The following is a 27,978-nucleotide window of genomic DNA, read 5'->3' as shown; positions in this document are numbered from 1 at the left end:
CCATGTGCAAGAGAGCTGTAATGGAACATGCCAAGCATATGTAATATCTTCTTGATTAAGTCTGTATTGTTCCAGCTGATACTGGCCTTAGAGAAAGCTTCTGGCATAGCATTTCTAAGTGACATTGGTTCTTAGCCTGGCTCTTGTTCCATCTACTTATTATCATGTTGGGTCTTTGGCAGTTGTACTTGGCCTCAGATTGATCTAATGAATTAGCTTTTTCTGCTGTAATAGTTTTTAGCTGTACCTATGTAATTTCACTAATTTGGGTTCTGTTGAATGTTGATTTATATTTGTCTGCAATATTGATGCTTTGAATTTGATATGCAATGTTTGATGCTTTGAATTGGTTTTCTAGAGCTGCAATGAGGTAAATGTATAGTAAAACAATCAAATCCTGTTTGGGCCTGAAAAAACCTAAAAGCTCGAACAAAGATAATCGGTTCGGGCCCAATCGGGCTGAAAATTTGAAAAGGCCCGACCCGACCCGACTCGATATTTTCGGGTTTCGGGTCGGGTTTTCTAAAAACCTGAACCTGCCCGACCCGAGCCCAGCCCTAATTCAACCAGGGAGAGGATTGTGGCACTTTCTACTAAGTGGTTTGGTAATAGATCGAGATGTGGGAAGATGATAAGAATCACAACAAGTAGTAATGGGAAGACTACGACTGCGAAAGTGGTGGACGAATGTGATTCACGTGCTGGGTGTGATAAGGAGCATGCAGGTCAACCGCCGTGTAGGAATAATATCGTGGATGGGTCTACTGCTGTGTGGAAGGCTTTGGGACTTGATCAAGATGAAGGTGTTCTTCCGGTGACTTTGTCCATGGCGTAGTTGGCTATAGCTATACTATAGTTTTTTTTTTGGTCATAACTTGAGTCTTGAGCTACTTAAATACATAGAATAAGGACCTAGAACTATTGAATTCACATCATGTAAGGTTTAGTTTGGAATAAATGGCAATTGTGCCGGTACTCTGTTGATGTTGGTTGTTATGTGTAATAATGAGTTTTTTTACGATGGAAAACAAAAAACTTACAAAAAAAAATTGTGCACTTAAAAAATTAGTGTATACAGCTTTCGGATGCTGGATCTACCACTGTTTCTAAGTAGCATAGACTTGTCCTACGTACCAAAACGTATATGAGATGCAAAAACTTTGACGTCTCCTTAGCTTCAGCAAGTCCCATAAAACGATAATTAATATTGTTCATATATATTTAAAAGCATTCCTTACTACTGAGTATTCCAGATATATATATCCTTGTGAATTAAATGACAACTTTTTAGCATTTTTGGAATTGATCTTTCTTTTTCCCTCGTCTTAATTTTCATTTATCTGCCTCTCCAATGCTGCATCTGTATTTCTTCCTGCAATGGCCCATGCAAAACCTTGGACGACCATCTCCTCCTGCCCTATTAAATAAAAATGCAACGACAACCCTGATGTCGGAACTCAGACATGCGGCAGTGATGGGGACAGAGGCTTACTATATCACCTTCTCCTCCTAATTAAGCCGAGTAATTGTAAATCCTCGGGCAATCCAGCTTGTAATGGAACTATTACCGTAAGTACGGAAACATGTTCTCCCCCAGAGATATCATCCGGCCACATAAACGTAGGCCTAACTCATTTCGGGTATTTGAATATATATATATATATATATATATATTGACACGACCCACCCCGAATTTCACCCTGAAATCCGGAGTAAGTCATGCGGGGACCATCTCTAAGGAAAATTTACCGTAAAAATTGATAAAACCTCCCTTGAAAATGGACAACCCTAACTCGAAAAATTCAAAATTACTCTTATTACAGCACGTCCAAACGTTACATACTTATCCAGCTAAAAACAGCAAATCTTATCCTTCAAAAATTCTAAACATGAAGTCAACCGACCGAGCACACTACCGAAATAATATACAATAATCCCAAAGTATTCAGAGCCACTAGACACTAGCGGAAGCAAGAAAACACTAGTAGGTTAAACAGGTAACCTACTGATGAAAACTGGCGGAAAAACTGGTGACTATGCCTCGCCTCCTACTAGATCCAACCCGAACTTTGCAGACTGAGCATTTTAAAACAAAGAGCCCAGAGGAAGACATTTAAAACACGTTAGAGTGAGTGGACAAAATAAATTTTTAAAAGAAAATAAATCTTTATGCTTCCCAAATTAACTTCTGAGAAAAAGAGTTAACAGCATGCAACAAGCTCAAAAGCTTTTAAAAATTTACCGAATTTACCGAAACATGACTAGCCGCGCTAGTCACCAACACTTCAAAAATAAGAGCCTCTCAGGCTAACATAAAATATGTATGTATTACACTCGTCATATCCCTTGTATGAATTTTCTTGAAACAACAAAGACAAATAGAAAATTCACACAAGGCTACGATGCTTGCGTCTAACGCTCACGTCGCACCATGATGGCATTTTACCTCATTATGGTGGAAAAGACGGTGTATAAATATATATATACACGCATATCCCCTATATAAATTATTATATTTATATAGGGCTACGACAATTGCGTCTAACGCTCACGTCGCACCATAATGGAATTTTACCTCAGTATGGTGGAAAAGCACGTATAGCTAGCTAGCATTCCCTCATATACATATTATATTATTCTCATAATCATCCAAATATGGATATTTATACATACTCACCGAAATTCTCAATTTCGGTTATTCTCTAACCACATAAATTATTTCGCATACACATTATTTAAAATAAAAGTCCACTCACAAATGAGGCCTAAGCCTGATGTCGATCTGGGGCCTCGTCAGCTCGAGCCTCCTCACGACCTGATACAAAAATAATATTAATTTCCCAAACCGAAATTCCAATATTTACGCAAAATAGGCAAAATTAACCGAGAGTCATAAACACGCTCGTCATTGCCTAACTTCGAAATAGTCCACATTTCAACCCTAGAACCAGCAGCCGTAACTACACCTTCCCACAGTTTAAAAAACTTTAATCCAACGGCCGGATTCTACATTAAATCACCGCCAAAATACCAAACTTAGGAAATTCACAAACCTATCCAAAACTCATCCAAAAATTCCATAACTCACTCCAATAAACTCCCCTTAATATTCCAAATTTAAAAACATTAAAATCTCCCAAATAGCTCCGGCGCAGGCGCCGGCTCCGCCGGCAACGGCGGCCGGAGGCCGATTCAGGCGACCTCCAATTCCTATAACATTTTGACAGCATAATCCTCTCATCATACTCTACAACTTTCCTAACTAGCACAAACCCAAAATCCAAGCCTAGCTATGCCAATCGAACAAAAACACAAAAACGCCCTAGAGCTTCCACCTCAAATTTCTCCTTACCTGAAGCAAACCGGAGTGAGTCCTTTTAGGGCAAGGGAGCTGGCTTGAAGACCTACAAAACCGTACCAAGCTTGCCCGGATTGGTGGCCGGAGGAGGGAGTTCCGGCGAAAAGCTTCCCGACGTCTCCGGCGAGTTTTCTCTTCTTCTGGCGGGCTAACGGCTCAGGGGCCAGGCCAGGGAGGGAGAGGAGGAGATGGGGGTCCGAACTGGGGTGGAGTGGTGGCTGGTGGCTGGCCGGATGGCGGCAGCTGGCAGCTGGAAGTTTCCGGCGAAGGGGGAGAGAGCACGGGAGGGAGAAGGAAGAGAAAAGAGAGAAGAAGAGAAAGAGGGAAATGGGTTGGGCCTCTCCAACCGGTCCAACTCCATCATTATACCCAACTCCCACAAAATAAAACACCCCGAAAACCAGTCCGAGAGGACTATTCAGACTTTGGAGGATATGTTGAGGGCTTGTGCCTTGCAGTTCAGAGGGAGTTGGGATAAAAACCTATCGTTGATGGAATTTGCTTATAATAATAGCTATCATTCTAGCATTGGTATGACTCCCTTTGAGGCTCTTTATGGGAGGCAGTGTCGCACGCATTTGTGTTGGAATGAAGTAGGGGAAAAAGGGCTTTGTGGCCTAGAGTTAATCCATGTTATGAATGAGAAGATTAAAGTGGTTAGAGATAGACTCAAGACCGCTCAAAGTAGGCAGAAGAGTTATGCAGATGTCCGTAGGAGAGACCTTGAGTTTCAAGTGGGTGATTGGGTGTTCTTGAAACTATCTCCTTGGAAAGGGGTAGTACGTTTCGGTAAGCATGGGAAGCTTAGTCCGAGGTATATTGGCTCTTATGAGATAATAGAACGAGTTGGCTCACTTGCTTATCGATTAGCCTTGCCTCCAGAGGTATCCCGGATACATAATGTGTTTCATGTATCCATGCTTCGCAAGTATATTGCTGATCCCTCTCATGTGCTGCAAGAGAAACCGATCAGTTTGACGAGAGATTTGTCCTATGAAGAGGATCCGGTTCAGATTCTTGATCGAAAGGAGCAAGTGCTCAGGAACAAAACAATCCCACTTGTCAAAGTGCTTTGGAGAAGTCATCAAGTAGAAGAAGCTACTTGGGAATCAGAGGAGCAAATGATGCAGCAATATCCCTATCTCTTCGAATGACAGGTATGTTAATTTCGAGGACGAAATTTTTTTTAAGGAGGGGAGAATTGTCACATCCCGACCCTTATATTTTACATTATTTACTAGCTTGGTTATAATAAGAATTTTACCGTCTCCGTCATTGAGTTAATAGTTTAATTGATCCCTAGAGGGGTTTCGGGGACGATTATGTGCGGAGGATTATTCGTAAGAGGAAAATATGATGACGGTAAAAAAGGTAAATTTTAGCTAGTAAAATGTAATTTTTATTCGGGTATTATTTTTCGGGGTGTTTTATTTTGTGGGAGTTGGGTTTAATGGTGGAGTTGGACCGGTTGGAGAGGCCCAACCCATTTCCCTCTCTTTCTCTTCTTCTCTCTTTTCTCTTCCTTCTCCCTCCCGTGCTCTCTCCCCCTTCGCCGGAAACTTCCAGCTGCCAGCTGCCGCCGTCCGGCCAGCCACCAGCCACCACTCCACCCTAGTTCGGACCCCCATCTCCTCCTCTCCCTCCTCGACCTAGCCCCCGAGCCGTTAGCCCGCCGGAAGAAGAGAAAGAGAGGGAAATGGGTTGGGCCTCTCCAACCGGTCCAACTCCACCATTATACCCAAGTCCCACAAAATAAAACACCTCGAAAAATAATACCCGAATAAAAATTACATTTTACTAGCTAAAATTTACCATTTTTACCGTCGTCATATTTTCCTCCTACGAATAATCCTCCGCACATAATCGTCCCCGAAACCCCTCTAGGGACCAATTAAACTATTAACTCAATGACGGATACGGTAAAATTTTTATTATAACCAAGCTAGTAAATAAGGTAAAATATAAGGGTTGGGATGTGACATATATATACAGTGTTGATCAGGTGCGGACGTCCGCACCAAAGTTTTTGGTGCGGATTTCCATTTTTGCACCACTTCCCGATCGAATTTTCTCAAACTTCCCTCTAGACATATCTAGATCATCTTGTGTAGATCATCTCTGCAAAATTTCAGCCAATTTGGTGATCGTTAAGGCCCTCAAACTCGAGTTTTTCTGGTATGAACACAACTTGACAAAATTCAGTCCGTCCATTTGTTTTTCGATTTTGAGGGCCTTAACGATCACCAAATTGGCTGAAATTTTGCAGAGATGATCTACACAAGATGATCTAGATATGTCTAGAAGGAAGTTTGAGGAAATTCGATCGGGAAGTTGTGCAAAAATGGAAATCCGCACCAAAACTTTGATGCAGACGTCCACACCTGATCAGCATCGTGTGTGTATAATATATATATATATATATATATAAAGCCATAACCGAAAACGAAACCTACACATGGAATTCAGGTTGACTCATGAGTGATCATGAACCCCGGCCTCCTTTGTTTATTTTCTTGATTTGATCTTTTATGGCACGTTTAGTGTCACACCCCAATTTTCGAAGGATAAATTTTCAAAAATTTGGGCATGATATATCTTAAAATCTTATTATCCCAAAATTTGCTCAACAACTTCCAAACTATAAACAAATACTGGAAAAATAAATGTCAACAAACTCAACAACTGAGTTAAACATTATATCTCCTTAATTACATCAACTTCAAAAATCTAGTAATAATAACGTCGCTCACATGAGCTTAAAGAAAACTTATCAAAATATACAAAATAATTGTACATGGTCTAAAACCTAGCTCCTAAGCCACCTCCTTAACCCTGTTGATTATCACCTGCATGTCTTAACCCCTACACCAAAAATTGGTGCACCGGGTTGTAAACAATAAACCCGGTAAGCTAAGAAGCTCGTATGAGTAACTCTAAAAAAAAAATATTTCAACCCAACATCACACAAAATAAAACCGGAACTTCCTGTTGAACACTTAGTTCAGGAATTGCCTCAACAATAAAATTCAAAGAGAGAAATTGAGAAAACATAACAATTCACAAAACAATCAATCATAAGAGAATCATACAAATAAAGATAGTTCAGGAATTTCACTTAAAAATCACACAAATAAGAATTGAAGAATCTACTGCATTAAGCATAGTTCAGGAGATACTCAAAACAAGTTAAATGACAACAATTAAGGACAAAGTTAAAACCACATTTTCAACACTTTCACAAATAACATGTACCCATGAGTCCCAGATATTAATAAATACCTCTCATGACCTACAACAGCAATTTGTGCACCCATGGGTCCCAGATACCATAAGGTATCTCCCATGACTTACACCGACAGACGGACTAGAGCTCTATTCCTAACCGTAACCAATCACCCGGCCAAAGGCTTGGAACCCAGTTTGATTGTCTAATATCACATCACAAAATAATAATAGCATCATAACCGTAACCATTCACCCGATTAAAGGCTTGGAACTCAGCTTGACTATCTACACAACAATTCATAAAAGAGTAGAATCATCATAACCGCAACCAATCACCCGATTAAAGGCTTGAAACTCAGTTTGACTATCTAAACCACAATTCACAATATAACAAAATCATCATCAATTAACACAAGGAGCACATCATAAAATTATATCTTTCCACATAGATATATTTATATGCACAAGACATAGTTATTCCCACAAGGATAATCTATCATTAACTAAAAAATATTATGATCACATGATCCTTAAAAATAATCATATAATAGGAAAACTTGTTTTATCTTACCTATGAGCCGTTGGCGATCAAGCTCATATATTTTAAAACAACCAAAATAAAATTTTAAATTATAATCATAATAATCATAATCATCATCATCATCCAAAATCATCATCACTTTATCATCATCGCCATCATTATCATAATAATCATTATCGTCAACACAATAATTATCATAATCATCATCAATAATCATCAACACTTTTTTCATCAATAATTTGGTCCCAAGTGAACCTTGGTGAGATGTTACTCACCTTTAACTCCCACTGCGTCTTCACATACCAGAAGAACAAACACAACACCAACTTCACCAATCACCTAAATAGCACAAAGTTAACTTAGCGACCAACTAAACAAGTGATTATCATTTACATTAACTAGGTGCGACTATGACATTTCACTCTTGGACCTTGACCCTAACTTAACCCAAAGACTTGTCCCTTGAGAACAAGCTTTCACCGAGACCTCTCAAGATCACAAAATAGTTGACACACACCATGTCATATCTACAACTACAATCTCCTAGATTTCTTGAAGATCACTAATGAGAGGACAAAAGGTTGAGACCAAAAGAAGGTCGCTCCCCCAAGAATAAACACTGAAACAAATCAGGAAATCAAACCCTCCAATTCCAAACTTTATGAAAACATAGATATGAGAAACTCACAATCACAAGGCCAATCTCGGAAAGAATTTATCGCACACAATAACAAACCTAGAAAAAATAAATGTCAAATGATACATGAAATAGAGAAAGTCACTAACCGACCAAAATCGATTCACAAGCAAGATAACAATAGCAAGATACTCAATTTCCAGAAGATTAAATAAGGGAAAACCAAAGCAAATCAATAAAGCAGTCACTCACAACACAACTAGCTAACACAGCAATTAACCCAATCACACTGCCTGGCTGCGCGTGGGTTCCACACACCACACCAGCCCACACCCTATTGACACTCTAAGCAACCCAAAACGACGATCAAGTGAACTAAGCATCTTTCATACCTGCTGCCAAGCTTGATTCGACCGGAAGTGCCTTGAAACACCACCACGAACCCAAGTTTTCAAAACTGCAAATCCAAGGTTCAAAACTCAATTTCGTGATCCAGTCTAAACCCTGCCACAACTAGAAGAAGGAAAGAGACCAACTCACCCAAGGTCGTCGCTCGTTGCCGTCGAAATCGACGGTTGTAGGCAAGGGCAGCGCCGCTTGCTCCGCCACACCGGTTCGAAATGGAGACACCCACAAGGACTGCTAGCTTCACAAAGGAACGGTGACTGCACTGGCTTGGTCTCGTCGTCGTACATCGTCGGAGGAGAGGGCAGCGACCGGAAGTGCGGTGGCTTTCGAGCTCAGCTGCGCCGCCGTCAATGGCTGTCAAGGTCAAAGACTGACTCGGCTGGGTAGGTGAGGACGAGACCAATCTAACGGGACCGGTGGCGGCCAAAATGATGGCCGGACGTCCAACTTCTTCTCCGGTGAAAATGGGACAGCCCGTGCGTCTCGGGGAGGAGGAGAGAGAAAGAAAGTTAAGTTTCTGAATTTACAGTTTCCACCCCAAAACTTTTCTATTTATCCTAAAAACTCCCGAAAAGCCATAACTTTCGTTGACCATAACTTCCTCGTACAAAGTCCGTTTTACGTGTGCCACGTGTCTACGAACTCGTATCGTCGTGCTCTACAACTTTCGTAAAGGAAGTTTCTTGAGAAACCCAATAAATAAAAAGTCAACCGAATAAAAATAGTAGAAACTAGTATCTAAAATTCCGGGGTATTACATTTAGTTATTTAGAATGGAAAATAATCATGAATTGGAGACGAATGGAACAGGAGAAGAAATGCATCAGTATTGATTTCGGATGGTTGATTTCTTAACCCATCTCCCCTCTTCATAATCACATTCCTAAATATTAAGGGAATTGGGTCTTGGTAAGGAGGTGTGAGATACACCAATTTTGATACAGTAACGTGTTAGTAAACGCATGAATAATCATTCGATCTGATGATTATTTGTTAGTAAACGCTGGAAACAATGTAATCAACAATCATTCAATTCTATTACAAGTAAGTAAATGTGACATTAGTTCGTAGACTGGGTATTTGATCTTCTGTCTTTCGACAAAGTACTTTAGAAAGAGTTGTTCGACCAAGAAGTTATGTTTGGCCACGTATCAAATATTTATTCCACAAAGAGCGTCAATTTTTTTAAAATCATATATTAGGTCAACTGTAATTCATAAGAAAAGGCAATGAAAAAGATGAAAAACCCTAGCCTCTCTCTACTAGCGTGCCTCTGCGCACTCCTCCTAACACAGCCTTTCTATGGCGGCGACAACCATCGGCCACTTAACCCCAAGACGGCTTCATCCTCCATCTTTTATTCCTTTGCACCAAATTCTAATTCTCATGTCCTTTCAAATATAAAACATAGATCCAAGAGCCAAGATTTTCTTTAATTTTAAACATAATTTGGTTATACGGTCATTTGCAGATGGTTTTAATCTCTCAATCATGGATGCATATCCATAGAAATATGTCTCTCCCTCTCGAGTTGGAACCCAAATCCATTTGGTTTGTTTCTTGGCCGGATTATCTTGAATCTTGGCTTGATGTCATCCAACCATGGTTGATGGTGAGCAGGGACGATGAAGGCAAGAGGATGATTCTAGGGTGGCCGGGTACGTGGGAAGCAACGACCATGAATCTGGTTTCCAAGACGACGACTAATTTAGTTTGGCCGACAACGAGGAAAGTGAGAAGATGTTGCGACACAGATCTAGTAGGGTTTGGAAATGGACTCGGGCTCTTGGGCCTTGGTCTAGAACCAAGCCAAAAAAATGTCAAATTAGGAATTGGGCTGTTGAGCGTGATTTCAAACTGACTATGGCTTAGGTCGTGGTGTTTTTAGCCTACAAATAAATAAGATCTTGGATCAAATGAGATGATTGATATGTGCTTGGCGCACAGGCGATAACGTGTATTAGCTCTGGTATTTGCATTAGTTCTAGCCTTCTAGGTTCTTATTCTTTGCTAGGCTCACATTTAATAAGTGAGTGGAAATTTACAATGTAATGGTACTTGTTTTCCATTATAGCCTGCGTTATTAATACAATGATGTTTTGTTTTGAAAAAAAAATAATTAAATCAATATGTTGTGTATCAAATATGATTGCCACTATTCTGTAACCAAAAAAAAAAGGTTGCGTCTATTGCTACCCCACAAACCATTTTGTTCACCTTACGTTCTCTTCACACCCTACTTATATATTTTTAATTGTAAGTCTATTTTGTTCACCCATTTACAATACCTGAAATACTATTTTCCCATATTTTCTTTGTTCACCCTAATTTTTTTTTTTCACCCTACATATATTTTTTTTCAATTTCATATTTGTTTTGTTCACCCTACATTTGATCTCTTCTCACCCCACCTATATATATTTTAATTTTAAATTTACTTTATTCATAGATTTTCAATACACACAATATTAGCCTCTTCCGATAACCATTGAACTTCAAAAACAAAATGAAATTGAATAAAATCATAAGATTAATATCATTTGGGTAACTGGAATCACAAACTGAACAATAAAAATCACATTAAAGTATAAATCTCAATTAAAGAACAAGAAAAAACTCTCAAACTTAACAACTTTTTGGTATCCGTCGATATCAAGATTGTCACGCCCCAATTTTCGAAAGATAATTTTTCAAAAATTTTGGCATGATATATCCTAAAATATTAATATCCCAAAACCTGTTTCAACAAAATTCAAGGAAAATAAACTCAATGCGTAATGTAAATTGACGCACAACTCCAAATTGAGTTAAATATTTCATTTCCTTGTTTACATAACTTGAGAGACAAGAAAAAGAAACGCTCACATGAGTTTAATAATTCCTATCCCAATTTATATAAAAAGAATATACAATGAACAACCAAAACCCAACAAAATACCCTGCCACTAAGCCTCCACCTCAACCATGCTGATCCTCACCTGCAGGTCTAACCCCTACACCAAGAAATGGTGCACCGGGTTGTAAACAACAAACCCGGTAAGCTAAAAAGCTCGTATGAGTAAACTAAAAAATAACACAACATTTATCACATCCAATATTCACAAGAGAGATTGGATCAATAATTGAAAACCACACATCCAACACATTACCCAAGAAATGTACCCATGAGTCCCAGATATTTAATAAAATACCCCTCATGACCTACAACAACACTATGTGTACCCATGAGTCCCAAATACCATACAGTATCTCCCATGACCTACACTGACAGACGGACTAGAGCTCTATTCCTAACCGCAACCAATCACCCGGCCAAAGGCTTGGAACCCGGTTTGACTGTCTAATATCAAACACAAAAATGATAAATAGCAACTTAACGGCAACCAATCACCCAATTAAGGGCTTGGAACCCGGTTTGGCTATTTATCCAACAATCATAATATCACAACATTATCCTCAACAACACAATATCACATCATTATTCTCAACAACACAATATCACATCATTATTCTCAATAACACAATATCACATCATAAATTATATCCTACCACATGGATATATTTACATGAACAATTATAGATATTCCACAAGAATAATCTATCCAAAAATCAATAAAATTATGATCACATGAATCTCACAATAGCATTTAAAGAAAATTTGTTTTATCTTACCTATAAGCCGTTGACGATCAAGTTCATATATTTTTAAAAACAATTAAAAGCATACACTACAACAATTTTAAAAATAGACAATGTTACTTAGATAATGGTTTAATAAAAACCGTTGTGGTTGTTTCTTTTACAACGGTTTAGTCAAAACAGTTATCTATAGATATCTAAAAAGTGTTGGTACCTTGAATCTGAGAAAACTCATTTAGTTTGTTCAACGGTGTGGCCAAAACCGTTATCAATAGATATTAACAGAGTGTTGGTCCCTTGATTGTATGCTTTTATTATTTAACTTATACAAAGGTGTGGCCAAAACCGTTATCAATAGATATTAACAGTGTTGGTCCCTTGATTGTATGCTTTTATTATTTAACTTATACAACGGTGTGGCCAAAACCGTTATCAATAGATATTAACAGAGTGTTGTTCCTTTGTCAAGTTCGGGGGTAAGATTGTCTTTCAAGCAATAGGCACTATCAATAATGAGAACCCTCGAGAAGGGGGAGTTTTCATATTTTTCTGGTTAGCCCTCGAAGAGAGAGACAGAGAGTGGGAGTGTATGCAAGACTGAGCCGACCCAAACCCGGAGACTTGGCGGATTCTCCGCCGTCAAACCACCGCCCCGATGGTGTTGGGGAACTTTTCGTTCTCCCCTTTTGATCCCTGATCTCGTTTGCCCTCAATTCCAGCCTAGAGAAGAAGAATGAACGAAGAAGCTTGGAAGACAGTCTCGAGGTCGACTGGGATCTCCGATTCCGGCAATCCCGGTTGGGTTTTCACCCAGAGCACGAAGCTCCATCCTCCCGGGCACGAACCCACACAACGACTTGCTTCGATTTACTCGAAAAAGAAGAAAACCGACGATCGAAAGAAGGAGTGAGAGATTGGGGTTCGAGGTAATTTCTGAACCTTACACTCGAAATCAAAAATTGTGGATAGGAAGGATTTTTCAGAATATGTTCATAAATTCATTACTGCTTTAGTGAGATTGAAGTTCTTATCTTGGTTGATCTCGATGAGAGGTCGGGTTATATGTTTTTATCGTCTAAATCAAAAGGTCCTCCCGGGTAACTGTGATTCAATTGAAGGCTAATATGGGATGTATGTTTAGACTTTGTTTTGCGATTTTGATTGATAATTTTGGCTAAACTGTTAAATAGGGTTTAGAGTGATTAGTTGTTTGTCACTTTACTTGATGAATATGTTGAAAGTTTCTTTGTTGCTATGAATTAATTGATAGTTTCTTTTGCAGATTTAACATATTCTTTGTGAAGTGTACGTTTTGAATATGGCAATGAGTTAGTTTAGGATTCTCGAATCACTTATTTGGATTTTGCTTCAGGTATAATTTTCTCTACCCCAGAATTTATGTGTTTTCCTTTGTGTTTTGTTAGTTATCTGTTTCTATTTAATGGTGGTTTATAATAATGTTTTGGTCTCATCTTCAGTGTTAAGTGTTAACAACTAGGAATGATACTGCTGGGTGGGGGGAGAGGGGGCTAGGGGGCTGTGTCGTGGTCACTGATAACATGTTCATCATACTTAACTAAATTATAAACAACATGTCCATGCCAGATGTTGTAAGATTGGTTTGTCTTGTTAACTTCTAGAACAACATTTCTTTTTTCCAGAAATCTATTCATATTAATGGTAAATATTTCATCAGGAATTTAGGGGTGCTGTTGACTGACTGACTATGCAGACGATAATGATGTCATCAATAAATATCCATCACCTTGAAGCTAAGGGAGTTATATATACTCCTTGCTACTCGGAGCTAAATCTTCTTCTTGTAAGTCTAAAGTCCTGTTTTATGTAGAAATTAGGATGATGGTATGTTTAAATTTAGAATATACCTTTCTATTACATGAATTTCAGATTTGTTGGTTTTGGTGTATTAATAATTTTTTTGTTACTCATCCTCTAGGGTGCTCCAAAGCAACCGAAAAACACTGAATGTGGCTATTACGTAAGCGCTTTATGAGGGACTTAATATTTGGATATATTCAACCTGCACTAGCTAAGGTATGTTATATATTCATTTTAATACGACCTTATGTATATTAATTTTTCTTCTTCTTGTTTATTTCTTAGTGAGATGTAAATGTGGAGACTACATATCTTCAAGAGGAAATCGATGAAGTCCGTGATGAATGGGTGGAATTCGTGGCGACGAGTACCTTTAGACTTTTGCAAAGTGGATCTTTTTGGTTTACCTGAGTGTCTGGTGAACTTCTTTAATTTGTAGTAAGATTCACCTTTTCCTTTATAAGAGAGCTACAACCAGTACTCTTGAAGTCTTACAATTGCTGAATGTGGTGTCTCTTTTTAAAGAATTGTTGAATGTGATAACCCTATGTAGGTTCTATGAATGTGATTACTATAATCTTCTCTAAATTGGTTGTTTCTTGAAATAGTAGATAATGGATTCGTTCTAGTTACCAATTGTAATTTACTATCTTCATTGTCACTGACAACGTTGCCAGTTTAGAAGCCGATGTACTTGTTTCTGAAGGACAACGTTGTCTATGTCAAATGAAGTTGGACAACATTTTTAAACTATAAACCGATGCATACAATCCTTAAACACAACATTTGAGGTAAGAACCCGTTGTGTATGAAACTTGTTAAAGGCCAAAAGTAATGTATATATAATATTTCCATGACGATTTATAAGCGAAACCCGTTATTGAAAAGGTACATACACAACGGTGCAACCAGTGATAACAGTTTGTGCAAAGTATAGTTACAACACTTTGTGACTAAAAACCGTTGTACTTAATTATGTGTAACAACGGTAGTGTACCGTTGTGGAGTGCATCACTAAAAGACAACACTCACCTAGACAACGAAAATAATTTTTTTCAGACAACGGTGCAGAACCGTTAAATCCAACATTCTCCTCATTATCATCATAATCATATGATCATAATAATCATTCGGTTCAAAAGTGAACCTTAGTGAGATTTACTCACCTAGATAGCCCGCTGCGTTTCCGCAAAACACAAGAGCAAGCCAACTCACAATTTCACAAATCACCTAAAATAACACACATATTAACTTTTAGGGGTGGGTTCGGTTTTGTTCGGTTCGGTTTTCACCTAAAACCGAAAACCAAACCAAATAAAAAATTTGGTTCGGTTTGGTATTTTTTGAGACCTTGAACCGAAAACCAAACCAAACCGTGGTTCGGTTCGGTTTCGGTTTTTTTCGGTTTTTCTTCTTTTTAAAAAAAATAAATAATTTTTCTTAAAATTTTTATTTTTTAGCTTAGTAAAATATTATCGTACTTTAGGTCTTTTTTCTTCTTCCATTATTTGTTTTTATAAACACATATAATATATCAATAAAATTTATGATAATGATTCTCCAACAATCTATAAAAATGTAACCAAAGAGATACTTTAAAAGTTTAATACTAAATAATTTCGAAAGTATTGGAAATTGACCACACTAGCACACCATGATACCATAATTTTAAAACTTCTAAGTTTATCTTAAACACAAAATATAGACTCCATAATTTAAAGTCCATCCAAATTAATTCCGAATTTTAAAGTTTAAAAATCATAAATTTGAATAAAGAAGAGAAAAATAAATTAAATATTATAGTTCATCATCTCAAGCTCGCAAGAATGAGGTCTTCGATTTTAAAGGCAACATATCACTCCCTATATTTCGCATACACAACACCTAGAACATTTTTATATGTACAGAAAATGAAAATAAAAAGCAAAATATTAGAAAAGATAAACATATAATTATATAGAACATAAAACCTAAAATCATATTCTTCAAATCAAATATTTAAAAAGAAAATAAAGACAAAAAACGACATCGTTTTAGAGGGATTCGGTTTTTCGGTTCGGTTCGGTTTTCTTGGTTCGGTTTGGTTTTTTTTCGGTTTGGTTTTTTCCGGTTTCGGTTTGGTTTTCGGCTCGGTTTTTTTCGGTTTTCGGTTTCAAAATTCCACCCCTAATAACCTTAGTAACAAACACAACAAGGATCAAAGTACTCTTAACTGAAAGGTTGCCCCCAAGAAGGGCAATCCTTCCTCCAAGACCTCCCAAGGTCATTGAACACTCAACAACAACCAAACTACCTTCAAGATCAAACTTTCTAAGTTTCCGATCTAATGAACACCAATTAAACTTAAGTCCTAGCATGCCAACCTTGCTTAAAATCTAGCCATACTACCACTCAACAAGCTCACAACAGCAAAGACTAGCTAACCATAGGAAACTAAGGCCGCCACTCAGCCGGACGCACCGCCACAGGCGGCGGCGAGTGGGCCCCACGCGCCACCTCAAACTTCCGAATTTGAGAAAACGCGCCACAGCAAAGTTGAAGCTTGAAGCAAGAGGAACAACTTTCATACCTAAGACTTCGACCAATTTTAGTCGGAACCGGCCGGAAACTGGCCCGAACAGTAACCAGCAAATCACACTACAAAATATGCAAAACCGGCCTCAAAACCTCAAAAACTTGCTTCAATCTATGCCTAGACACTACTAGGAGGAAGAGAGGATCAAGACTCACCTAAGGATGCCCCTCGTCGCCGCCGTATACGGTAGCTCCGACCGTGGCACAGCAACCCTCTTTCCGGCAACACAGTACCGATTCCGGCGTGCTGCACCGAGCAGCAGCTGCCCAGCCTTGAAGAGCACACTTGTGGGAGTCGAATGGGACCGGCGGCGGTCCAATCGGTGGCCGGACGGCCGACTTCTTCTCCGGCGAAAATGGCTGCTCGCAAGTCTCGAGGAGGAGGAGAGAGAGAAGGGTTAAGTTTTCTGAAATTAGGGTTTTCACCCCCAAAACTTTTCTATTTATCCCAAACTCCCGAAAAGCCACAAACTTCCGCTGACCATAACTTTCTCATACGAAGTCCGTTTCAGGCGTGCCGCATGTTTACGAACTCGTATCGACAAACTCTACAACTTTCATGAAGGAAGTTTTCGAAGATAACTTACGAAAAGTAAAGTCAACTTTTGGCCTCTTAAAAGTCAAAGCACTTTAAAATAACCTCCCGAAACTTCAACTTCGCATAAACCACAGAATTTCCATAAATAATCCTTCATTAAATAAAGAAATAATACAAGGAAAATTGATATGAAAATCTAGGGTATTACAAAGATGCACAATGTTTGTAAACTCTACTTGGAAAAAGCTCTGACGCCGATGAAAAAAAATCGAATATATATCAGTGAGCAACTAGACATGGAAATTTATATATAAAATCGATATGAGAAATAATGAATAAAGGGATAGACGAAACATACAAAGTAAAAAAAATAATATATATATATATATATATATAAACAGTTCACCTCGTCTTCAGTTGAATGCCAGTGTCTTCTTCAGATTTCATAAAAAAATCGAATATGATAAATTATGGGTTAAAGTTTATGAAATATATGTTTATCTAAAAAAACGAATTTGTAATTTGTAACAACTTATTGTCCGTTGCTGTAAATTTACATTAGAGTATATTAATCATTCAATAAATCAACAACGTATGGGGTGATTAAAATTGTTTGTGAGGTGACAATAGACGCACCCAAAAAAAATGATAGTAGGAGAATACGAAGCCCTAGTTTCATATAGGCGGCGAAGATGGTCTTGTGTCCCACCACCTTGGTAGATCCATACGTGATTCTGCAAGAGGCCAACTTTGTGCTTTGGTTTGGCTAGGGTGTGGTGCTAGTCATCCTGGTCCTTCACATCGGCCTTTTCTTTTTGTAGGGATCTTGCATAAGCAGCCGAGGGCTTTAGTGAACATGTGTTATTGATTGGAGGACGCAGACACAGCTTTGTGGTCAGCGAACGCAGTGGACTAGGTAGGTGGGAAACGATGGTCTATGGCCGCTTCGATCCGGGGAAAACAATTTTGATCGAAGAAGCTCGCGTCTTGTGGGATCGGTGTTGTTTGGGATTTCCTATAAGCTTGGTCAGGATGGTCAGCTCGTGGAGGCCACTAGATTGAGCAAAGGCAACAACGGCTCAAAGGTCCGAATTATGCGCTTGTTGCAGTTGGTCCAGCAGGGTTGAGGTGTGTGTCTAGTAGGCCCAAGGTCATCAAGGCAGATGCGATGTTCGAATCGTGTTAGGTCTTGTAGGGTTAAGGTGTGGGTCTAACAAGATGGTCAATAGGCCACAAGCTAATCAAGGCATATGCGGTGATCGGATCGCGGCAGAATAAAGTAGTTAGCTGTGCTAATATTTTTGGTTTCCATTTTGTCCGTCTTTTTTTACTTTGTTTTTAGCATATTTTTTTTTTTCGAATAATGGTTTCTAGGAGCTTTGTATTGGAGTTTTATCTCCTTGCTTGACCAAACAGGTCTTTGCCCAATTGGTAGTTTGGCATCTGCAATAGAGTTTATCCATTTCTCACAAAAAAAATATGAAGGAAAAAAACGGATAATTACCACTATTGGTACATGGTAATACTGCATGACATCATAATTAACTCAACTCTGCCAAAGAAAGAAGATAATGTCACAATTAAAAAAGTACATAAACTACGGAAGCTCTTCTAGTGAAGACTCTTAAGTTGAGGATTTGGTGAGGACTTTTCGGTTCATGGTTTAAAAGACCTAATTTTCGATCACATTTTGACATCTCATCCGTTCAGTTTTTAAGTTTATATGAGTAGATCATTTATACAAATTTTCAGCCAAATTGGTATTCATTAAGATAACAAACTAGATCAAATTAATGGACGAACCAACTCTGTCAAATATGAACCGTTCAAGTTTATAATTGATAAATCACACTTATGAATGCCTTAACAATTTTCAATATAGCTGAAAATTTGAAGAAATAATATACTCATAAATACCTATAAACTGAACGGTCAAAATATGGATATAAGATCAAAAGGTGAGATAAGCCGAAAAGTCTTCACCAAGTCCTCAACTTAAGGGTCCTCACTAGAAGGGCTCCCCATAAACTACATGCATGTACATATGAATCTACAATAATTGATGCTGCCAAACCCTAGCAAGGGACGGCAATCCAAACTTACGGATTCAACTTGGCTCGCCATATACACAAGTTCGTAAAACTCGACCATAGGCCCATAGCTGTACGTTGAAGTTGAGAAAGATTAAATGTTCCGATCCACTGGTTTATACCAGCCGCTAGGCAAAAGTTAGCAACTAAGAAAAAAGGTTAAGGCAACACTTTCCCCAAATTGCAAACTTGTGCATGTTTGTTACGGGGGGATAGGACTGGACTGGACTTCTATAAGAAATTAAGCTTAATCCTACGTTTGGCGGAGCTGGGGACTCTTTTTAACGAGCATACGGAGTCTCCGCGTCCCCTCCGCACCTTCTTACGGAGCGGCCCCAAATATGGGCGGACTCCATAAGCTCGCGCTTCATAACGTTCTCGTCTCTCTCAACTTCGCTGCAGAAAGATTCTCATCTCTCTCAACTCAACTGCTCGATTGAAGACTCGCCAACTGCTCCAGGTTTGATCTCCTCTCTCTCTCTCTCTCTCTCTCTCTCTCTCTCTCTACTCATCTTCAACCCATCTCTGCCTTCTTTTTTTCTCGATCTGAAATTGAGTAAAGAATTAGATTACTTGGAAATTGTTTATGGGTTGTATGTATTTGATTGATTGATTGATTAAGGATTCAGTGTCTGTGTAGCTTGATTTTCTTTAAATTGATCAATTTCATGCCTGGGTCTTCTTCTTCTTTTTTTCTTCTCTTTTGTGAGTAGTTCATTGCTTTGTGTGCATCTGTGTTTTGCTGAACTGCATAATATTATAGTCTTATGAGTTTAATTCGATTCTTGTTGAACTATGAATGTTTCTTATGTTTCTGGGGATTCCATTTGCTGAATTATGTGACTTTTACTGTTTGATTGAAAGTGTAATTGTGTGCTTACTGCTGAATTTGTAATTTTGACATTTTGTCAGATAAGTAAACTAAGAATTCCAGCAATGATCAATTAGTGTTAGACAATTTGGTAGCTTGGAACTTTGGATTGATGCATGAGAACCGCACTGGGAGAGTAGTCACTAGTCAGTATTGGATCCTTTGATACTCTCCTTCCCCATTTCATGGACACTACTTCTACTTGGTGGTAAAGCATCACTCCATTTAGTCACTATTATCTGTTGTCAAATCTCAAATGTGTTTGGTCATTCATGCTTTTGGTTACATGGATGATGTCAAGGATGATAATTTTGCTTGTCTCTGTATGAAATAGAACATCTTCTATGTGCAGTGTTTGTTATGCACTAATGATATTGAAAATGGTTGCTTGGTAAATGTTTGATGATATCATATCATTTCATAGCCATTTGATATACTATCCCTTCCATGAAAGATGGTCTTGGTTAGTTCAGATGCCTAATGACAGGTTTTACTTTTTCTTTTTGGACCTGTATTGATGTTCGAGTAGAGTTGCCCAGTTTGAAATAGGATCAGACAAATAAGGTTGTTATGTTTCCTACTTGTTATAAGCTCTGCAACTTACACGCAAACAGAGGACTCAACTGCTCAAGTGCAAAGGACGAAGTTCCTCGCCTCTCTCACTCTTTGCTTGTGAAATTCCTCCTCTCGTTGCCGATTTCAGGTTCGATCTCCTCTCCTCTCGCTCTCTCTCTCATCTTCAACCCTTCTCTGCCTTCTTTGTTCATTATCAATCTGTCATTTAAGTGAAAGGTCGATTACATAGAAATAGAGCATGGGTTGTATGTATCTTGATTGATTGTTTACGGATGCAACTTGCACGCAGACGGAGGACTCAACTGCTCATGTCTGATACTTTGTTAGCATGTGGGATGCTAATTAGGAGTTCACTTTGAAGTTGTTGTATTATTTGGTGGACTTGACGATGTGTAAACTATTTACTCTTAATTTTGATTGTGGTGGCTTACTAATCTATGAAGTTGAAATTTGGATGAAAATTATGTTCAGTTCTTATAATTATAATTTGATCAAAGTGCAAACTGATTCATTTTGTTCAAGGAATTGTGGTTTTTAGTTTTAATTTAGTCCAGTACATCATCAAACGTGGGACAGGACTATTGTGCTTATTCTGCTCTTTAGTCCCAAGCAGTACCAAACATGGGTTGGGGCTTATTGTAGAATAAGCCAAGCTTAGACAGTCCAGGACTATTATAAAAAATAGTCCTGTCTAAGTCACAAGTTAGTCCTGAAAATAGTATAAAGCATGAAACGAAAATTAGTTAGACTGTAATTAATTGTTAGGTATAGATATGTTTCATTAATATAAATATAGGTGCATACCATCTCTCTTCTCACACCCTGCACTAGTTAACAATAATATTGCTCTAATCTTTTTTCAAATGGCAAGTTTTAAGTTGTTGGTTTCTCTATCCCTCGTCTTGGCTATCACCTCCCTTCCACTCCCATCAAGTGCGCAAACTTGTAATCCCTCCGGAACTCTGGTTTGCAAGGGAAAGTCGTACCCTAAATATACATGCTCGCCGCCTGCTGTAACAGCAAAAACCGAAGCCTTGCTCACACTCAACGATTTCAGTGAAGGCGGTGACGGGGGAGGACCGTCATATTGTGACGGAAAATACCATTCAAACAGTGAGAAGGTTGTGGCACTTTCCATCGGGTGGTTTGATAATAAATCGAGATGTGGGAAGATGATCAGAATTACGGCAAGAAATGGAAAGACTACGACTGCAAAAGTTGTGGACGAATGCGATTCGCATGCTGGGTGTGATAAGGAGCATGCAGGTCAGCTGCCGTGTAGGAACAATATCGTAGATGGGTCTGCAGCTGTGTGGAAAGCTTTGGGACTAAATCAAGATGAAGGTGTTCTTGACTTGGGCCATGGCATAGTTAGCTACTTCTACTCTCATATATAGCATCTGCACCTCAGCTAAATGAATACATAAAAGAAGGACCATATATATGATTAATCAATCCAATAACTACTAATTGGTTATCATATAATGCTGATTTTGGAATAAATGGCAATACATGCCTTTTCCCTTCTGTTGATGTTTGTTTTTGTTATGTGTACGTGATGATGAGTTTACATTACTTCAATAGATGAATTCGAACTACCAAGTAATTTAGGACTTTGAAATTCTACCAAAGAGCAGTCGAGTGTGCAACTTTGTGGAATGCTTTCTGAATCTATCAAGATCAAGGTGTTGTGCCAAATGACTCTTTCTAGCTAGCTAGCTTCTGCATGTTGTGGGATATGCATCGTAAAATTTGTAATGAATACATAAACTAAGGGTCGGTATGAATAATCCAAAAGCTAATAACCGATTAACGGTGTTACTAGAAAATTGCATTACAGTGAAACGGCTACAATGAGTTGTGTTTTAATAATCGGCTAACGAACACCGACGTGATGACTCGCGAGCGACTAGACTTCACAGTGAAAACTCGTATATATACGACCATAGTGACAAACTGATTGAGCCATGACAGCCCTGACTCCACACACTTGGGTATCAAATTATAAGTAACCTTTAGAAAAACTAAGGTGTTTTATTGGCGTCGTAAGTCGGTGCAAGGATGTGAGGCTAAATATCACAGCCAAGCCTGGGCTTTGAATATAGGATTTATTGGACAGGCGTTATGCGGTGTTGAATCAGATCGCAATTATGTAGTTCTTGATGTGAGGTTAATTATCACAGACAAGCCTCAATCACGATTCACTTTCTTTGTCTTCCTCATTAGGAAAATTTCCAGTCAGCCAATTAAATATATATAATGGTAAGCAAGACACTGAAGTCCTCAACATATAGTTCCAGGACTCTGGAAAATTACATCTCAAGGGATTTACCAAAAGACACCCTTTAGTCTTAAACCACGTATTTGGATGGGTACGTTTAATTAGTAGAGAAAGCTAAATTTCAACTCTATTGTGTGCATGCCCACTGCGACTTCTTTTCAATGGAAGCAAATCATGTGTGGTTGAAAGATATGGCTGGGGACTCCGGTATAACATTGAGATGTCATTGTGAAGTTGTGAAAAGCTCCAGTTCATAACCAAGTTGTAGGGTATAATGAAGGTGTGGGCGGACTTGATTATCAGGGGAGGCGATAAATGTTACGCCTGTATGATGATACTTCATAATGTGACCGGAGGCCTCACCTATAGATTCTGAAACTCTTAAGCAGAAAGAGCAACCGGTGACCCGCCGGAGAGAGAAGAGTTTCTTTTTGTATTAAAGGTGGGCCATCCGGTTTGCCTGGGCCCAATATAAGTCGGCCCGATTGTTTTACATCTCAATTAAATCCATATTCACTTTTTTACTGTAAGACTAAATTTGACTGTGCCATCCATTCGTCACTGTAATCAGGGACTCAAAACAGCGAGATCTATTTTATGGAGAGGGAACCAACAACCGTTTTTTTCTTTTTGCTTTGTTTTGTTTTGTTTGTTTTGGTAGTTGGGAACAAAACAAGCCCATCTATTGATGCGGTAGAATCCAACTAATTCACAAAGCTTCTTCTTTTCTTTCTTTCGTTCATGTTGTTGATTTGAGCGTGAAGAAATGTTGAAGATGATGCGCAAATCAGTTTTGGGTTCCTCTGGTTGTTATTCTTATTGCAGCAGCAGCAGCACAAGAGGTATGCCTTTTCTTCACTTTACCCTTGATGCTGCTTTGTTTCATTCTCAATCCTCAAAGCGAAGCAACTCTAGAGAAACCCATCTAGGAAATCGACCCTTAGAGCCTAGAGTGAGTATTGTTGAGGATGCCTTGATGGTGTTCGACGAAATGCTTCACACACGTCCTCTGCCGTCTGTTGTCAGTTTCACTCAGATATTGGCTCCACTTTGTCAGACTCAAGCACTATCCAACAGTCCTCTCTTTGAATTCACAAATGCTTCTCTCTGGAATTCGTCCTAATCACCACGCTCTTGCCATTGTCATCAACTGCTACTGTCGTTTCAACCGAATGGACTATGCCTTGTCCGTCTTGGCCCACTTCTTCAAATTGGGTCTTCAACCACATGTTAGAACCTTCAACACTCTCATCCACGGCTTTGTTCTCCGAAATCAAGTGGCTGATGCAGCAAGACTTTTCAGTAAAATGGTGGTGGGAGGTTGTCAGCCCGATGTGATTACTTTCAACACGATAATAAAGGGCTTTTGCGCGACCGGGAACAACACTGAGGCTATTCACTTACTTAAGAAGATGGAAGAAAGAGGATGCGAGCCTGACATATTTACCTATAATACCATCATCAACAGCCTGGGCAAAGATACACTAGCTGGCCAAGCAAAGAACCTCTTCTCTGAAATGATTGGTAGAGGTATTGCTCCCAACGTTGTTACTTATAACTTCTTTATCCAAGGAGTTTGCAGTATTGGGTGGTGGAAAGAAGCATGGAGCTTGTTGAATGAAATGGCGAGTCAAGGTATCTTTCCGGATGTTTTCACCTTCAATATCCTGGTTGATGGTTTTTGTAAGAAGGGGATGGTCGCCAAAGCCAAAATTGTGGTTCAGACTATGATTCAAAAAGGAATTGAACCTAACACAATCACGTACAATTCCTTTATGTACGATTACTGTTTGCGAGGAGAAATGGACAATGCGAAACAAATTTTTGATCTTATGGTGAGCAAGGGCTTCTCTATTGATGTTCATAGCTGTAGCATATTGATTAACGGATATTGCAAGCAGAAAAAGATCGATAAGGCTTACAAGATATTCAAGGAAATGCCTCTCGGGGGACTTGTTCCTAATACTGTGACTTATACCACTCTCATTGATTGTTTATGTAAAGCGGGCAGACTACAAGAAGCAGAAAAGTTGTTATGTGAGATGCAAGCTTCCGGCCAACTTCCTGATGTTCTAACTTACACAGTTGTACTTGATTGCCTATGTGGCAACCACCAGATTTCTAAGGCAATAGAATTGCTTAGAGAGATGAAGGACAAGAAGTTGGAAGTAAATAACGTAATTTACAATATTATTATTGAAGGTTTGTGCAAAGCTGGCGAAGTTCAGTCTGCCAAAGATCTTTTTAGTGGTTTATCATCAAAAGGAGTTCAGCATAATGTATGGACATATACCATAATGATCGATCAGTGGACTTTGCAAAGGAGGCCTCTTAGTTGAAGCAGAAAAGTTGCTTAGAGAAATGGGACAAAAAGGCTGTTCTCCGAATGGCTTTACCTATAACACAATTATCCGAGGTTTTATCAATAACAACGAGACATCAAGTGCTACAAGACTTATTAAAGAGATGCCTGAGAGGGGTTTCTCTGTAGATGCATCAACCATGGAATTGATTGTTGATTTGTTGTCAAAGGATAAAGTTGATCCTGTATTTTTAGCATGGCTTGAAGATAAAGTCTGAAGTTGAATGTATATATGAAATAGATAGTTTTCAGTTTCACTAGAAAATTTGAAACTGCTGTAGAGCTGCTCCTTTAATTAGCAACCTTGATGTTCTGTGAGTCCTATTAGCAAGACCATCGTTGAAACACAATGTCAATTCCTGTTTTGCACTCCAATATTGGGTCACATTTGGTTTCTATATCATTAGATAAACATGTGTGTGGTGTGTGTATACGTGGTCGTGTTTGTATGTGTTTGTGTACAAACACACATGATAGACTGGATATTTAGTTGCTGGCAATAATATATCTGAAGAAGTATTTCTCATTCAACTGGTAAGACTACGAAAAATGACATCGCCTTTTATTCCTCTTTTTTAGTTCATTTGTGTTTAATATCTATTTATCTATCTCCTAAACTAGTGAATTATCCCTTGTCCACTTTTTAACTGATTGTTGCAAATGATCTCTCCTACTCTATGTCTTGGGTAATATATTGTTGTGGTTTTGGCACTAACAGTATGGAAAATGCAAACTATGAGGATGCTGCATCCGAGCAGATTTAGGAGATTGTTTGAATCATGATATGCATTAGTTATCCTATGTGGCTTTTTTCAGGACTGCTAGGTTATGCTGGCTCTCTAATTCCTATGCAGCTCTTTTGTTGTTGTAGTTCATCATCTGCAAAATGGAATTGCATATTATTGAAAAATGGAACTGTATGATTAATGTTAATTAGAACTTTTGTTTGACTTTTGCGCTCTGCTTCAGATTGATGAGATAGATGAAAGTTTATGTCTTGTAATATATCTGTAAGATATGCTGTGACTTATTGTAGCATAAACAGGGTTGCTGCCCTTCCAGTTCATGAGGCGGGTGCTGGAAGAGCTTGTTGAACTTTGTTGGAAATGGGGGATCACGATTACCAGAGATCTCAGTTTCTGATAATAACTGGATTTGACCCAAGGTCCGTTCAAGCAATAAAAGTACTTTTTAGTTTTTGTCTTTCAGAAAAGCAATGCTAACCGTGAAACAGACGCAAGAAAAATGAAGTCATCTTAGCTTCAGGTTATGACTATACAAGTACTATAAACTTTCCTCCTCTAAATCATCATCCCCCTCCTCCTCATTAAATGGCAAATGCTCCAGTAGTACTATGGGAAGCTCTTGCCCTCAACTTCACTTGTACTGCCCTCCCCCTCCTCACATACTCGACAGCAACCACCTCCTGCAACGGCCCATGCAAAACACTTGGATGATTGTGATGAACAACTCATATGCATCAGCGGAAGATGCAATGACGACCCCGATATCACATGGGCACACACACATGTGGCGGGGGTGGGAGCTCACCGCCAGCCACCACCGCCTCCTGCTGCAGACATTTGTAAACCCTCAGGTAGTCTAGCTTGCAAGGGCAATGAAAGGAAGGAGGAACAGAGGAAAGGGATTTTGGAATTGTCAAAGCGTACCAACACAGCAGCTAGTTGATGAAAGAAATATTAAGAGCTCGTTAACTGCTGCCAAAGTAGCAAGGGCAAAAGCACACCCACTTCTCCCCTCGCTCGTGCATTTGCTGAACAGCCTGAACTTATCTAATCCCAGGAAAGCAGCGCAAATCATAAAACCTCTTCAACAAACCCCCTAAGTTTAGTGCAGCTATTGAAATACCCTCTTTCGTAAACATCTCTACGATGTCAACGAAATCTGGACATTTCCTTGGCATTTCATTGTCATAGGTTTTCAGTTTAATCTTCTCATGATCTGCAGCCACAAAATGGTGCTGACTTCTGTCATCAACAAAATGGCAACTCTATTGTGTGCATGCCTACTGCGACTTCTTTTCAATGGAAGCAAATCATGTGTGGTTGATATATATATGGCTGGGGACTCGGGTATAACAATGAGATGTCATTATGAAGTTGACTACTGTGTAAACAAGGTCTAACAAGAATGCTACAAAAGCATTACCTTGAAATACGAACACAGGTCAGAAACCTTGCCTATCCTTTAGGTAACGTTACCTATGCCAAGATGTAATACACCATCTTCCCTAAGAATGATAATGTATTTCTGGGTTTAAAAAGAGCAGTTAAAAAAAAATCTGAAATATCTGAAATATATAACTAGATTGGTAACTGGAAGCTAAATTAATGAAACCTGAAACTTTGGTTTTGAAGTCGGTATTTCAGTTCTTCGGATTCTAATCCATCACAGGCTAATGATGTGGCCAATTTAGTGAGTGTATGGCTGTATATACAATGATTGTGTAACAAGAGAAATCTTTAGGCATTCATAGACCTGGTTGTCAGAAAGAATCTGCCAGCTTGTTAGATGGTATTGCTACTGCCTTTACAGACCATAACGCCAGAAAAGAGCTTCACCGACACCAACCAAGAAGCACAAAGTTAATTAGGTTGTGTGAGGTCAATTACTACTTGCCAACAAACAAACAATGAAACAAGAAATGGTGAGGACTGGTGTCACAAACAAACAATCGGAACAAAAGCACAGAAAAGAGGAGCTTCATGTGTCACACTCTTCCAAAATTAATATTTTAAACTAACCCGTTCCTTAAAACATATGATATGGGGTCCGGTTTAATGGATGTAATTTTTTACACAAATAACACCGATTGTGAGTCATTAGATTTTAAAATGCTCAACGGTTGAGATTTATTATTTGAATGATGTCAACAAACTACCAAGTGAAGTGGAAATGACATGACGTCATTATATATTTCTAATCTAAGTTAAATTTTCTTCATGGAAAAACTAAAATTAAAATTTGGAAAATAACCAACAAAACTAAAAAAAAAAGTGAGAACAAGTTGAATAGAAA

General features: G+C 38.7%; 2 non-coding genes and 1 pseudogene across 5 annotated transcripts; all 3 read left to right on the top strand.

The window, feature by feature from the left end:
* Positions 1–628: 628 nt before the first annotated feature.
* On the top strand, positions 629–24,916 carry LOC101313098 (annotated as a pseudogene).
* On the top strand, positions 12,281–14,039 carry LOC101294820. Of its 2 annotated transcripts, XR_184069.1 has the most exons (5): positions 12,281–12,734; positions 13,091–13,180; positions 13,505–13,630; positions 13,766–13,807; positions 13,933–14,016. It is a non-coding gene; the product is annotated as an uncharacterized LOC101294820 (transcript). The 2 variants fall into 2 exon arrangements; XR_184070.1 differs by lacking the exon at positions 13,091–13,180 and having other exon boundaries at positions 13,766–14,039.
* Positions 18,899–20,801, top strand: LOC101294429. 3 transcript variants are annotated; one of them, XR_184067.1, is made up of 4 exons: positions 18,899–19,309; positions 19,762–19,928; positions 20,250–20,423; positions 20,586–20,796. It is a non-coding gene; the product is annotated as an uncharacterized LOC101294429 (transcript). The 3 variants fall into 3 exon arrangements; XR_184068.1 differs by lacking the exon at positions 19,762–19,928 and having other exon boundaries at positions 20,335–20,423; positions 20,586–20,801; XR_184066.1 differs by lacking the exon at positions 19,762–19,928.
* Positions 24,917–27,978: the final 3,062 nt, after the last annotated feature.

This window comes from Fragaria vesca, linkage group LG2 (assembly GCF_000184155.1).
Source record: "Fragaria vesca subsp. vesca linkage group LG2, FraVesHawaii_1.0, whole genome shotgun sequence".
In the NCBI taxonomy this organism is placed as follows: domain Eukaryota; kingdom Viridiplantae; phylum Streptophyta; class Magnoliopsida; order Rosales; family Rosaceae; genus Fragaria; species Fragaria vesca.
The sequence above is the reverse complement of the archived record's forward strand: the minus strand, read 5'-3'. Positions and strand labels throughout refer to the sequence as shown.